The sequence below is a fragment of the Lissotriton helveticus genome, chromosome 4_1, assembly GCF_964261635.1.
Source record: "Lissotriton helveticus chromosome 4_1, aLisHel1.1, whole genome shotgun sequence".
In the NCBI taxonomy this organism is placed as follows: Eukaryota; Metazoa; Chordata; class Amphibia; order Caudata; family Salamandridae; genus Lissotriton; species Lissotriton helveticus.
This window is the reverse complement of record NC_136063.1, coordinates 1864498865-1864512892: the sequence shown is the minus strand read 5'-3', so window position 1 is coordinate 1864512892 and position 14028 is coordinate 1864498865.

Sequence of the window (14028 nt, the reverse complement as noted above, 5' to 3'; positions counted from 1 at the left end):
TTGTTTTTTTAATATATATTTTTATTGCGAGTTCATAGACATAAATGTTACAAGCATATAATAGCCTCATGTATAAATACATATTCCAAAACTATTGAGGACAAAATGATTGGCATAATTCTAAAGTGCTAAAGTGTTAAAAACACATTTTAAATACTCATTTCAAGGTGCTCAGCAGTACAATCACAATATTCATATAATACAGAAAAAAGATCATATTAATTTAAAGTGCAAAGTGCTACATTGGAATACATACGTACATGTAAATTCTATCTTTTTATCCAAATCCTACAAGAGTGCAGATAAAGATCACATTAAAGTAAAGTGCAAAGTGCTATCTACGGATAGGTACATACATATATGTTCTATTGTTTTATCCCAGGTACAACATGTTATCCTATGTTTCAAACACACTCCAATATTCTCATACTTTCTTACTGCTCCAGACCTTATTGCACATTTCTTTTCCAGATCTTGTATTTTAGACAATTTTGCTCTCCATGCATTGAAAGTAGGTACCTTCCCTGTTCTCCAGAGTTGCAGGATTAACGATCTTGCTATTAATGCTGCAATAAACAAGCATTCCTCATGTGCAGAAATAACAGGCGAGCAGCCCAAAACTGCAATGGATTCATCAAGTGAAATTTGGGGATCTATTGTAAATCTGAGATATTTCTCGATCTCCTCCCACAGATTCTGAATTTTTGGGCACTCCCAAATGATATGCGTCCAAGTGTCTTTTTCTGCACAACGAAAGCATTTATCCTCTATTTGCGGGTATATTTTATGGAGAAAAGAGGGTGTTCTATAAATCAGTCATTTCGAATAGCAATGCATACATTTGAAATTCACCCCTCTGAATATAACTGCATTAAGCTTATTTAGCTTATTCAGGTTGGTTTAAGAATCTGTATATCTTCCCTTTTCTTCCATCTATCCTTATTTTTTTCGTATAGTAAAAGACATTTATTCTCATCAAATATTTTAATCCAGTTACTGATCTTCCGTAGTAAGGGGCGGTTAAGGGCTTCACTAATGCTAGTTTTATAACGCAGATTTTCCATATCTAGCTTTTCCAATAAAGATTTTAATCTAGTAAAAGACCACTATAAAATTGTGTTGGAATGCTGAAGCCCTATTTCAATCTCCACCCAGGTTTTCCAACAATTCTCCTTGATAAAATCCTGGATCTGATCACACCCATTATCTTCCCACAATTTTAGTATATTGTTCTCAAAAATACCTATTTCCCCCGTATATATATTCAAAAGCCTGGTTGAATTATTAATTCCTAAAATATCATAGTGTGTTAAAAGCTGGGTTTTTTGTTTAAATAGACATTGTAAGGTCTTATAACATACTTTCTTAGGGTACTTAGTCACTCTTGTAGGGTTGAAGATATTGTATTCCCTTAGAATCTGTTTCCTAAAAAAAATGATCTGCCTCTTGAGGATCTAAAAAAAAAATCTAAAACTATGATGTGCAAATGTCACGTCATATTAACTTCTAATATTTGGGAGAGATAATCCTCCTTCTGCGACAGGCTAGTTTAAAGTGATGAGTGCCAATCTTGGTACCTTATTTGCCCATAGGAAAGAGGAAAACATACTGTCTATCTGCTTAAAAAAAGAAGTCAGTATTGCACAGGGAGCTGCACTAAAAAGGAAGTTAAACAGTGGAAGGATGGACATTCGAATTAACGCAATTCATCCTATTATTGATATGATAACGGGAGCTGATTCCATCGTGCTAGCTGAGAGCTCACCTTTTTTAGCAGTGGAATATAATTTAGGTAAAAAAAGGTCTTCTACTTTCTCTGTTACATAGATCTCTAAATACCTCTTTGGACGGGCGTTATATGTCTGTCTGAATTCTGATAGAAGAGAATTCACACCACAGTTGCATAATATGATTTCTGTTTTGGTCTTATTGATTTTATACCCTCCTATTTTTTGGAAGTCTGCGAAGACTCTCATAACTTCCACCTAAATGGCTATCTTTGAGTCCAGAAAAAGAACAATATCGCTGGCATAGAGTTTTATGTTCGTCATTCCTTTAACCGGAAACAAATGGACTCTTTTTTCCCTAATTGTGATTGCTAAAGGCTCTATAAAGAGAGCAAATAAAATCGGGGAGAGGGGACAGCCTTGCCTGGTGCCTCTATTTATTTGGCATGTCCCTATGTCAAGAGAGTTGATTAAAATTGGTCCCTGGTAATTCATATAAAGGTGTCACAAAGAGACAATTCCACAAGACAAGGTCAAATGCTTTTTCGGCATCTAAAAATCAGATCTGTGTCTCAACCTTATTGACATTAAAAAATATCCAGTGCCTCCAATAAAAAATGTGTATTAGTATAAAGCTGTCTCCCTGCTACAAAACTGCACTGATCTGTACCAATAAGTGATCCCACCATCTTATTTAGTCTATTGGCAAGCAGTTTATTGAACATTTTATAGTCAGTATTTAAGAGGCTTATTGGCCTATAAGAATTCACATTTTCACAATCTTTATCTTTTTTTATAATACTAACCACCACTGCAGCACGGAAAGATGCTGGCGGGTACCCCCCTTGTAGTAGATAGTTTGCAAGTCTTAAAAATGCGGGGCAAAGTGCTGTGGAAAATGCTTTTAAAAATTCTGCGGGAATAACTTCCTCCACGGTGGCTTTACAGTTAAGCAAGGTGCTGATAACCACATCTAGTTCTTCCTTCGTAAATTCGGCTAGCAACAGCTCTTTAAAATTATCTCCTAACGTTAGGATTGGCATTTCCCGTAAAAAATCATTAACTGTTTCTAAGGCGACCTGGTGAGATGTCTGATAAATGTCTTTATAGTGTTTAAGGAACACCTCGCCTATTAGTGACGTAGTCTTTACGGGAGATTTAGTTACTTTATCCTGAATACAATCGACTCTATTACGGACTTGGTTCTCTTTTGTTTGCCAAGCTAGCAATCTTCCCGTATACTCGCTATCTTCATAGCTTGTCTGAAGGTACCGCCTACTTGCCATATCCCCTAGTTCATAGTAGAATTCCCTCATTTTTGTTTTAGCATTAGGTACTTCTTGCCTAGTGGCTGGAGTCCTATTTCTAAAATATTCTTGATTCACATGGGCTAGTCAGAGTTTCTAATGCCATTCTCTCCTCCCTTTTGGCCTTCTGTTTTGGTATCTCTTTTGAGGTGATTATGCCTCTCAATGTAGCCTTAAAAGCATCCCACACTATGTTAATTGGGAAGAGTCCTTGTTTACATAAAAAAAGACACTTATCTCCTTCTCTATTTCTGCACACCATTGCTTCTCTGCTAAATTAAGTTTGTTAACATACCACCTTCTTGATACCTCTTCATCTGCCTTTCCTAGAAGTGTTTCCATCTTAATGAGGGCATGATCCGAGAAGGCATTTGCTAAGTATTCATATTTACTAATTTCGAGATTATGAAAAGTTAAAAAGAAGTCCAGCTTCGATGATGAGTCATATTTTGCCGAATGACAGGAGTATTCGCACTTAAGCGGGTTGTTAGAACACCAATTATCAATTATGTCTAAATCTGTCTTACAACTCAGCAAAGCAATAGCAACTTTTGGTTTATATTGTCTTCAGTCTTTTTTGGTTGAGTCAACTGCGGAATTTTGCAAGAAATTAAAATCACCTCCCCATATGATCTGACCAGGTATGCCTTATAATGCTTGCTTTAATTGTAAAATAGAGAGCGGGTCATTTATAACTGGTGCATAAATTGTAGCAAATATCATATTTGTCTGGTTTATTTTCCCATGCAAGAATGTCCATCTACCACTCGTATCTGTATGTGATGCTTCAACATGAAATTGGACATGCTTGCCTAGGAAAATGCTCACACCCCTCTAAGCTGTCCCGACACAAATGAGCAGTAAAAACCTGCCCAATTTTTAAACATTTTACTAGTATCTGTTAGAGCTTGGTGGTGTGTCTCTTGTATAATGATCACATCTGGGTGATGATCTTTTAACCAACTCTCTATTGCACACAGTTTGCGTCTATTATTCAACCCATTAGCATTCAGAGACAGAATTGTCAATTTATTCCTATTCATGGTGTATTTAAAAATTAGAAATTATTGCTTGTTTTGTCCACACGCCTTGGCAACGGCCAATAGCAGCTAAGGTGCAACTCTATGTGCAAAAATGCGTTTCTAAAGTGCAACTTGTGCAAAATATGCATAATGTGCATAAAAGCAGCAGCTTAAATTGTTGATTCTTTTCTTTCCAATAAGGCAATAACAAGCTAAGTTATGCTCTAGAAAATAAGTCAGTTCGTTTGTGCAAACTGCACAAATGTTAAACCAATACACTGCCATATATATTATGACGATTGTGCAAATTAGCATTGATGTGCAAATCGCCCAGTTGCTAGACCAGTATACAACAGTACAGATTATTTCAGTTGTGCAAAGAATATTTAAAGTGCAAATCTCACAGACATTAGCCCAAAATACTACAGTATAAAAAATATACATTAAAGTGCATTAAAGTGCAATGTTCAATGTGCAATATACCATTAGCTGTACGGCCACAGTATGTCAAAAACCGTCTTTCCATAGCACCATTACGCATCTTCCTAAAACATAATTTTTTCCCTCCGTCTATGAACTCTCATTTTCTATCTGCTTCACCCCACCACCATTCTCCCCCCGTACCCCTCAGAAGAAGGGAACACCCTAGTTGTCCCACTATCCTACCCTCCTTCTCCTTCTTTTTACTAGATGCCATCCTATTGCATCCTGTTATGTCCCCTGATTCACCTCATATCCACCCCTTCAAGAAAACTTTCCAAATATTTCTCATAGTACTATTCACATACCGCTTATTATTATTCAAAACATACTAATAGCCACAGAGACTCCTTTCCCTTATATAACTGTAAGGCCTTCCAAAAGGTTTTGGGCTTCTGATATGTCTGTGATTGCTATAGCAAATGTGACAACATAATCTAAAATAGGCATACAGTCCCTGACAAGTGTTTCCTGGCTATCATGGAGTCTATTAAAAAGCACCCCTATTAATATTCCCTAGTTCTGATGCTCCCTTTTCTTGGTTAAAAAAGGCACATCTCACACATTTTCCCTTTTTTAGAAAACAAATACTTTAATTTTCTTCTTTTCAGACTCACCAATAGCGGTAAAAATTCAGACATTTCCTACTTTTTCTTCTCTTACTGTACTGTCCTAATGAAAAAACCTCTACACCCAACCCTTGCCCAAATACTTGCTGCATGTCTCCAGGTTACTGAGGGGCTGGGTGCATGGTGAAATGCCACATCTAGCTCGCAGATCTCTATGGGCATTAAAAAGGCTCAATGATACCGTAACCTGGGGCATTAAAATTAGTACAGAATGTGACCTCAGGCCATATCCTGCATTCAGAGTCTGCTCTTTATGGTGAGAGGCTGTGTGCAGCGGCAGGGCCAGCTATAGCGCTGGTGGCCACAGTGCACCAGTCGTTCTTGTCGTCCCCATGACCTCTTTCTCCATGAATTCCTACCCTTACTGATCTCCAACGGTGCACCTCATCTCTCCAAAGCCTCCCTCTGACAAATATATATTTTTTGTGCTCCTCATAGTTCACTCACACTAAGGGGCTCATTAGGATCGCGGACGGACTTGAGTCCGTCCGCGACCCTTGAGGAGGAGGGAACGTCCGCATGGGCTGCGGCATTCCCTCCTCTGAATATAGGATGTGACCGCCACCCTGGCGGTCACATCCTCTATTTTTAACATTGCGGCGGGTGCGGCTTCAAGCTGCGCCCGCCGCAATGGTAAAAATGCACACATTGCATTTACATGCAGAAAGCTGCAGGCACCGTGCGGTGCCTGCCGCTGTCTGCATGTAAATGCAGGGGGATACCATAGGTACCCCCCATGTGCACCCCCCACCCCCCCTTCACCCTGGGGGCCCGCAACGGGCCCCCGAGGTGCACATCCGTATGCTTTTCCACGGCGGAGAACCTGCCGCGGAAAAGCATATCAGATACACAATCCTAATATGGCTGGCGGTGTCTGAGAGACACCGCCACCATATTAGAGCTTTTCCGCTGCGGTTGTAAGCTGACCGCGGCGGAAAAGCGGTGGACATAAACCAAGACCCACCAGCCATCCTAATTTGGCGGTGGGTCTTTGGAGGCTCCGCGGCGGTTTTCCCGCATCCTCCGGGCCGGCGGTGGCTTCCGCCGGCCCGGAGGATGCGGGAAAACCGCGATCCTAATGAGCCCCTAAATTCGATCTCTCACCAGTAGTAACATTAATCATCAGTTATATTGAAGTTTCTATTGTTGCCTGAAAACTGCTGGTCACACAAGGAAATCCACATGCTTTTAAATCAATAGTTACTCTTAAACACAGGTCCACCCACCAAAGTCAGCACCAGGTGCTGCTCAGAGGCTTGCCCTGCAGTCCACTCCCACTATGCATAATCGCATGAATCAAAATCTGCATTTTGACTAAGTGTCAAAATATGGAATCATAGGCTTTACTATAGACCTACTGCTTGAAACAGAAAATAATCTTTTTGAACAGAACATTCCAGATTATTTACTGGTGTTAGTCTTCCAAGAAGCTTAACTGGAACCATTTGATTTGCTCCAGTTCCTCTTTTGAAGATGCTCAGATGCTCTATCCATCTAATATAAGTTTCTGGAGGCACATTCTCAATTGAGTATCTCAGATCCAATAATGTTTAACACTGGCAAAAGCTGGGAGCCAGCTTTTTTGATCTAGTGTCCCCAAATGTGATTACGATGACTAATGAAAGGTTTACCTGGAACATGTAAGCAGGATACGCTTTTCCCAAGGGTTGCTGCACTGGAATAATTTGGACAGCCAATTGTTCTTAAATCATAGACATGATGTTTTATTTTTAAAAAATGGTGACAAGATCCTATTTTCCTCCGTTTTAAAGATGAAGCAGTAGCTGTATTCAACGGCAGATGCACATTTTTATGGGTTGAAAGGTAATGACTATCAGCTAGAATGAAGCTTCTAATATTTCTTTGGGTTCAAATCTCACTGTTTGCGAGGAGATATATATGAGGCTAATTCACAATAAACACTATATTAGACCACAGTGTTTGTAGAAAATATTGAATTACAAATATTGAAAGGCATAAATATCATACATTAAATATCGTATCACTCAAATATTGTTATATATATATATATATATATATATATATATATTACCTACTGGCGGTCGCCAGTAGGTATATATAGTTAGGATTTTTTCCCTATGGGATTTTTGAAAATTCTATGTCTAATAACTTTGGCGTTTGTGGACGGAATTGGCTGAAATTTTCAGCAAAATGGAACATTTTGTTTCTGAGCAGCCCCTGGAAATTTGGGGGGAGTTGGTCCAGGGGGGGCCGAGAAAAAAGGGGGGTCCCAAAACGTGTTTTTAACATTGAGTTTTCCATAGGGCGGTTAGCCTCACTTTTAGCCCGAACGGCTGAATGGATTTGCACGAAACTTGGCAAAATTGTAGGGACTGGTAGCCCGATGTGCCTTTTGTAGGTCTCAATATATGTGCTGCAGTGGATTTTGAGAAATTAACGTTCAAAAAAAGATATATATCTGTAAGCGCGGACCAGGCAGCGCCCCGGTTCGCGTACTTGACGCGTAACGGAACTTCGCGTAGCGAAGCTGATTGGCTCTCCGGTGTCTGTCAACATTCTAAACAGTCCGGAGCGGCCGCCATCTTGTCTCTCGGTAGGATCGAGAGACAAGAGGAGGCCAAAACAAAGGGGGAAATAACTATAAGGGGGCATAGTAGATCCTCGCTGACCCCCTAGGTTTAATGTGGAGGTTTTAAAGGGGCCCCGCGAAGCAAAAAAAAATAATTTTTTTTTTTGTTTTTTTTCGTGGTTAGCGCCCGGTACGCGAACCGGGAAGCGTTCTGGGGAGCGTACCACAATGAAAAATGAATGATAGACTTTTCAAATGCTGTATGTTAATTGATTGTTGGTTTTGTTGATTATTTTTTATTTTTTTTTATTTTTTAAGCTTTTTTATTGTGTTTCATAATTTATTAAACTTTCTAACATTTCATTGTCAGAAATTTCATAATAATCATGGAATATAGATTGTAGTCTCTGAGGTTGTAAAATGTCCTCATTTGCAAGGAGGTTATCTACTGCTTGTACACATTGCAGTAGTTCTTGGTCCCAAGTTTCATCCATAAATTCAATCTCATTTGGATCAATGATTTCTGTGTTGGACTCTGGAAGGACAATTTCAAATGAAATGTTTTGTTCACTTTCCATTTTCCCTGAAATTTGCATAAAAAAAATATATATTAGTAGAGGTAGGGCACTGTTGGGATTAATTTTAGATAGGCAGTTTTTAACAGAGAATTTATCTTTGGGCAGTGTATAGTATCAGAGTGGAAGTAGGAATATAAAAAAGTGTATCTAAATTTATAAGTACTACAGAGGGATAGTATATAACTAACAGAAAAAGTTTGCCATATTAACTTAAAGTGCAAAATAAACTTCAGTTTTAAAAATAACAACTTACCTTTAAAAAGAAGTTGAAGTTATTAATGAAAATCCTATTGAAATGTACACCAGGAAGTAGTAGTCAAAATGGCTGTGTTTCCTTCTCTTCCTTTATATATATTCGGGTACATAACCAATCAAATGTCAGGTAAAAAAAGTAGAAAATGAAAGTAACATTTTAATTGGTTGTCAATTCCAACATTTCAGATGTGTTTTGTGAAGTAATTTACCTCACGGTATTTAGAGAGGTCTACAGGCTAAATGGCTAAATGGAATTCCAATCAAATTTGTGAAAATGGTAGGGATTGGTATGTAGTATGAGCTAATCTATATTTGGTGAAATTGTCTCAAGTGGCTTTTCTGTGAACTACTTTCCCACCTTTTTTGATGGTGCGCTTCCCAGGGAGCGACCCGGTACGCGAACCGTTGAGCGCCCCGGTTCGCGTACCTTAAGCGTTCCGGGAGTCCACCATTTTGTGTTTCGGTCGAATTAAGATACAAGATGGAGGGCAAATAATGTTCAGAATGGGTAGAAGGGGGCACGGTAGACTTATCTTGACCCCCTAGGTTTTCTGAGGGTGGCTGAGGAGGTTTATATGTGCGAAAAAAAAACATTTTTTTAAAACATTTCGCGAGGTTAGCTCCCGGTACGCGTACCGGGTAGCGCCCCAGGGAGTGTACTTTGTTGAAAATTAGTGAAAAAAGTTAGAGTAAAATAATAATTGTGAGTGATTAGATGTAGGGTAGCTCTGAGAAGAGCTTTTGGGTTTATGGTACATTTAGGTACTTTTAAGTAGGTACCAATGCACATTTTTAAATTCAGAGTGAAAATTCTGTTGCCCTCATCTGAGAAGTGAACTCCATCTCCTCTGTAGATATCTTGCATGTAGTAACGCAAGTTATTGTTGTACAGGGAGCCCATTCCATGGTCTCTCATGTAAGCTGAAACAGATTTGTTTACATGCTTCCTCGACTTCTCAATTTGTGGACAAAATTGGTTTGACCACCTCCATTTCTGTCTTTGGCATATATTTGAATATACCAAGGCAGTCTGAGGAAAAAGTGCCATTAATTGCTCAAAGGTGTCGTTTAAAAGCATTTCCAGACCTACACCAGTCAAAGTGCCCAAGTCATTACCTCCACAGTGCACAATTAACAGGTCAGGTTTTGGCAAATGCATAAAGGTTTTCACCAATGGTATCAATTGGTGACATTTTAATCCTCTGTGGCCAAACCACTTAATTTCCACATCTTGTAAATTGAGGTTAGGTAAATTCCTGCTTTCAACGTACCTTTGAGCCCAGTGAATATAACTATGACCAACAATCCAGACAGAAAACATGGTGAGAGAAGGTTCTCCTGCAGTCAGATGAAGTGTGGCAATGAAATGGCAGTTGAAAAAATGAGAGTTTGAAATGAAAAAAACTGTGGAGTTTCTGTGTTCATGAAGTAGTAACAGTGATTGGTGGATTTTGATTGATGAAAACAGAAAGTTAGGGTGTACAGATGTGTTGTTTGAAAGATGTATTTTGAGTGGTCAATAAAAAATCATTAAATGAAAGAAAGCACTGGATATGCAGGTGCACTGAGAGTTCAGAGTTCAATTGCAACATTGTTGTGTGAACTTGCAAACACCAGAGTTTCTCCAAGAGGTGGTTGCTATGGAAAATAGGCAGAAAGGGCAGAGGGGGAAGGGTTTTCATTTGAAAAAAAGTGAGGGAAGAGTTTTGATTGGGTGACATGAGAAATATGTGTGAAGAATTACAGCATTTCTGTGCTTTTGATAGCTGCAGACTCTGGAGTGCATACCTTTTGCTCTGCTGAAGACAAATTGGTGTGTTTCTTAGACTGTTTTCAAACTGAAAGTATTTGCTAAGGTGAGAAAATATTTCTTTACTTTAGATAGAGAATAGTGTGCTTTAAGGAGAAAATTATGATTTATGTGGCGCAAATTGCTTGTAAATATGCTCTCACATGTGCATGGAAAATTTTGATTTTGAATGTTTGTGTTACATAGCCATGTTAAAAGTGACGCAACCATGCTGGAAAGCCAATCAAAAAATGATTTCATGTGTTTTAATGACATTTTAAGTCATTTTCTGATGTGCAGTGTTTAGAAATTATGATTTGAAAATCGTTTTTGTGGAAAAGGAATTGTTTTTAAATTCATGACAAGGATATAATGGTGTATGGTTCTTTATAAGGCAATTGACTGTCCCTGATGTTATTTTTCTCATTTTAGTGTAAGACCTTTCTCTGTGGCGCAAATTGCTTGTAAATATGCTCTCACATGTGCATGGAAAACTTAGATTTTGAATGTTTGTGTTAAATAGCCATGTTAAAAGTGACTAAACCATGCTGGGAAGGCAATCAAAAAACGCTTTCATGTGTTTTAATGACATTTTAAGTCATTTTCCCATGTGCAGTGTTTAGAAATTATGATTTTAAAATCGTTTTTGGGGAAAAGGAATTGTTTATAAAATCATGACAAGGACATAATGGTGTATGGTTCTTTATAAGGCAATTGACTGTTCCTGATGTTATTTTTCTCATTTTAGTGTAAGACCTTTCTCTGTGGCGCAAATTGCTTGTAAATATGCTCTTACATGTGCATGAAAATTTTAATTTTGAATGTTTGTGTTACATAGCCATGATAAAAGTGACCCAACCATGCAGGAAAGCCAATCAAAAAACGCTTTCATGTGTTTCAATGACATTTTAAGTCATTTTCTCATGTGCAGTGTTTTGAAATTATGATTTGAAAATCGTTTTTGGGAAAAAGGAATTGTTTTTAAATTCATGAGAAGGACATAATGGTGTATGGTTCTTTATAAGGCAATTGACTGTCCCTGATGTTATTTTTCCCATTTTAATGTAAGACCTTTCTTTGTGGCGCAAATTGCTTGTAAATATGCTCCCACCTGTGCATGGAAAATTTTGATTTTGAATGTTTGTGTTACATAGCCATGTTAAAAGTGACCCTACCATGCAGGAAAGCCAATCAAAAAACGCTTTTATGTTTCTTAAGGACAATTTAAGTAATTTTCCCATGTGTAGTGTTTTGAAGTTATGATTTGAAAATCGTTGTTGAGGTAAAGGAATGTTGTTAAAATTTATGTGCGCCATATGCCCCCAAATTTCTTTTTCAGGGTTGCAGCAGGGTGTTCTTGAGACACCCCTGCACCTTTGGAATAAATTCCTAATTTGTGATGAGCAAATTGTTAATCGCAAATTGCACCTTCATTTATATGAGCCTCCTAGCCCATGGAAATGAATGGGTAATTTGCAATTAGCAATTTTCTCAAAGCAAATTTGGAATGGTAAAGAATCGCTATTTATTCCTTAAAATTCGCTTTTTTGGAAATGCAAAATAGTTATATGATACATATGGCGGTTGATGTCTAACAAGATAAGAAGCTTACGGATACATTTATGATGACTGGTGCAATGAAGTAGAAATCACTTACTTCATTGGTAGGCCTTTACAATAAATTATCTCCTCTGTATTCTTCATCAAGCGTAACTTTAATCTGCAATCCTGAGTAGGCCTCACCTTAAACAAACCTCTGGATAGGCCACATCTTATTGTCATCCTGAATTAATCATTTAAAATGCTAGGGACAGATTTATGATAGGTGTATACCTCTTTTGTGCCACTTAGAAAACATTGTCCATGGGGAAATGACTTAAAATGTCCTTAAGACACATGAATGTGTTATTTTAAAACGTTTGCAATTTTTTTGGGTCACTTTCAACATGGCTATGTGTCTGAAACAGTCAAAATCTAAATTTGCAATGCACAGGTGGGAGCATATTTACAAGGAATGTGCTTCATGGGGAAAGGTCTTATAATGTAATATGGGAAAAATGACATTAGAGATACTGAAATGCCTTATAGAGAAGCATACACCATTATGTCCTTGTCATAAATTTGCAAACCATTACTTTTCCCCAAAAACGATTTTCAAATTATATTTTGAAAACACTGCACATGTGGAAATTACTTAAAATGTCAATAATTCAAAATTTGTGATTCCTTAAATGCAATGTATCAAAAAAAAAATATGTAAAAAATGATATTAAGGATTTGGAAACTACCACCAACTTCTAGTTTGTGGTAATTTGCGAATTCTTTTCAAAAAGCATTTTTTTCAAAAAAAAAAAAAGGTCCCATATGACGCCCATACATGCCATTAGGGCATGTAGGTGTGCCATGTGCTCCCAAATTTCTTTTTCAGGGGTGCAGCAGGGTGTTCTTGAGATACCCCTGCACGCTTGAAAAAAATCCTATTTTGTGATGAGCTAATTGCTAATCACAAATTGCAACATTAATTCCTATGAGCCTCCTAGCCTATGGAAATGAATGGGTAATTTGCAATTAGCAATTTGCTCATTGCAAATTAGGAATAGTAAAGAATTGCTATTTATTCCTTAAAATTTGCTATTTAGGAAATGCAAAATAGTTTGATGGTACATATGGTGGTTCATCTGTAACAAGATAAGAAGCTTAGGGATACATTTATGATGACTGGCGCAATAAAGTGCACATTACTTACTTCATTGGTAGTCCTTTATATGTATTATCTCCTCTGTATTCTTCATCAAGCGTAACTTTAATCTGCAATCCTGAGTAGGCCTCACCTTAAACAAACCTCTGGATAGGACACACTTTATTGTCATCCTGGATTAATCATTTAAAATGCTAGGGATAGATTTATGATAGGTGTATGCCTTTTTTCTGCCACTGTGCGTCACTTTTATGATGCAGCGGTGGTGCATAATATTTGCTATGAGGTGACAACATTAAAAATTGATGCATTTAGGCAGATATGTCATAGTGTAAAAAAAAAACGTACCACATAAAACCCAATCAGCAGTAATGCAAAAGATGCACCATGTCGCAAGACAGGCCTCACTTGGGGCCATATGTATCAAGCTAATTAGCATTTGCAAAGATCAAAATTCTATGAATTTCGGCCTTTGCGAATGTTAATTAGACAAATGGTATGTATCAAACAACTTTGATGCAAAATAAGGAGTAGCAAAATTTGCTATTCCTTATTTTGCGATTGCACTGAAGCATTTGTAAATTTTGTGACTACTTAAATGCAATGTATCAAACAAAAACTATGTAAAAAATGACATTAAGGATTTGGAAACTATTGTGGTAAATTAGTGGTAATTTGTGAATTCTTTTCAAAAAGCTTTTTTTCAAAAAAAGAAAAGGTGCCATATGACGCCAACACATGCCCTTAAGGCATGTATGTGTGCCATATGCCCCTAAATTTGTTTTTCAGGGGTGCAGCAGGTGTTCTTGAGACACCCCTGCACCCTTGGAAAAATTCCTACTTTGTGATGAGCAAATTGCTAATCGCAAATTAAACCTTCATTCATATTAGCCTCCTAGGCCATGGAAATGAATGGGTAACTTGCAATTAGCAATTTGCTCATCGCAAATTAGGAATGGTAAAGAATCGCTATTTATTCCTTAAAATTCGCT